We start from the raw sequence: 561 nt of genomic DNA, 5'->3' as shown, positions 1-561 counted from the left end.
ACAGTTGAAGGCGATCACTTAAGACATATGCCTACACCACAACTGGGTGATGAACGTGTAATACTTAGCCAAATCTATGAATGGTGAATTAGTTTAGACCATTAAAATTTAAAACATTTCAAGTCATTTCAATTAATCATTTTGCGCTTTTTTCATCACACGTGTTTGCATCCCTGACAAAGACACATGTAATAAGTGCTGTATTGTAATACGAAACAAAGCAACAAAATCATTACTTAAAAATAAAAGTTTGTCTATCACAGAAAGTCAGTTATTCTACACTGGCCCCAGTGTGCAAAACATGAGGCTGGTTGTGATGTCTGAGGAGCAGAAGCGAGCTGTCCTGAAGGAGTGCCACAACAACCCTGGAACAGGGAACCACGGGGGCGTGAGGGCGACCATGGACAGGGTTGTTGCGGGATACTATTGGGACAGCATTAAGGCAGATGTGGGAGATTGGGTACTTGTTTTTAACTCTCATGGAATGTACTGCCAAAAAAGGTCCACTGTGGTCCAAGAGTGCAGAGGACAGACTGGTAGACCACCAGTATGCTAATAGAG

Source organism: Etheostoma spectabile, chromosome 20 (genome assembly GCF_008692095.1).
Source record: "Etheostoma spectabile isolate EspeVRDwgs_2016 chromosome 20, UIUC_Espe_1.0, whole genome shotgun sequence".
Taxonomy (NCBI): domain Eukaryota; kingdom Metazoa; phylum Chordata; class Actinopteri; order Perciformes; family Percidae; genus Etheostoma; species Etheostoma spectabile.
This window is presented reverse-complemented; position numbering follows the sequence as displayed.